The sequence below is a fragment of the Octopus bimaculoides genome, chromosome 11 (assembly GCF_001194135.2).
Source record: "Octopus bimaculoides isolate UCB-OBI-ISO-001 chromosome 11, ASM119413v2, whole genome shotgun sequence".
Taxonomy (NCBI): Eukaryota; Metazoa; Mollusca; class Cephalopoda; order Octopoda; family Octopodidae; genus Octopus; species Octopus bimaculoides.
The window spans coordinates 41,145,447-41,146,555 of NC_068991.1; the positions used below are offsets into that span (position 1 = coordinate 41,145,447).

Consider the following 1,109-nt stretch of genomic DNA (forward strand, 5'->3'; position numbering starts at 1 on the left):
TATATATATACACATATATATATATGAGGTAATGCTGAAAAGTTCCAAGCTTTGGGTAAAAGAAAATACAGGAGGATCAGTTAATTATGATTTTATTCAATATATCCCCCTCTCAGACTCACACATTCATTGCAGTGATCCTTCAGTTTTCTAAGCCCTGTAAAAGAACCTGGAAGTTTGGGCCTCCAACCAGGTCTTTTGTGATACTCTTAACTCTTAAAGCCAGGAACTTTTCAGCACCCCCTAATATATATGTTGGATATGTCAGCTACACAAAGGAGAGGTGCCTGAATTTAAGGAGTTAATGTTGGGAAAATCTGGTTTAACTTTCAATTAGTTATCAACATTATCACTAGATTAAAATATCTTTTTTATAAATTATAGCAAAATATATAGTAAACAGTAGTTTCCATATGATCTAAAACTCAATAAGTGCACCTCTCATATGGATATCTTTAGTATATATGACAGAATTCTTTCAATTAAATCAATTAAATTTAACTTATTCTTATTCAGTCTCTTTTAATACACAGATGAAGCTATTTTAGAACACTAAGACATACTTTGACCTAATTTAGTGCATAGAATTCTCAATTTCATCCTGGAACTAAGGTTAACATGAGGTCAGATACAAAGTAAATTTTATAGCCATCTCCTTGTCATTTTCGTTTTGCATCTTAAACCATAGAAAAATAAAGAAATAAGCTAACCACGCTTGAATAAATTCAGTTCACTTCAGATGAAGTGTATAGCAGAATATTGTGGGTTGCACATACTCTATGCAGCAGAAACATGCATCAGTTATTTTGACTAATTAATTATGCTGTATAATTAACTGTTAAATTAAAAGAAAAATTTGAGGATGTAACCGTCTCCGTATTCTTTGTAATTGTTTTGGATTTTGGGCACTAAACTCTGCTTGCAAAGACCTGTTGGGGCAAGTGAAATCGAAATCGAAATTGAACCAAATTCGATGACTGGCACCCATGCCAGTGGAGCGCTAATAGTGCCATCCGAGCAGGATCATTGCCAGAGCAGCTGTCTGGCTTCCGTGCTGGTGGCACATAAAAAGCACCATTTGAGAGTGTTTGTTACCAGCATTGCCTTAC

At 34.4% G+C, this 1,109-nt stretch overlaps 1 protein-coding gene across 1 annotated transcript in view; it reads right to left on the minus strand.

The window, feature by feature from the left end:
• Positions 1 to 1,109, minus strand: part of LOC106870546 (L-2-hydroxyglutarate dehydrogenase, mitochondrial) — a 20,952-nt gene that overhangs the window by 10,274 nt on the left and 9,569 nt on the right. The gene's annotated exons all lie outside the window — the stretch shown is intronic.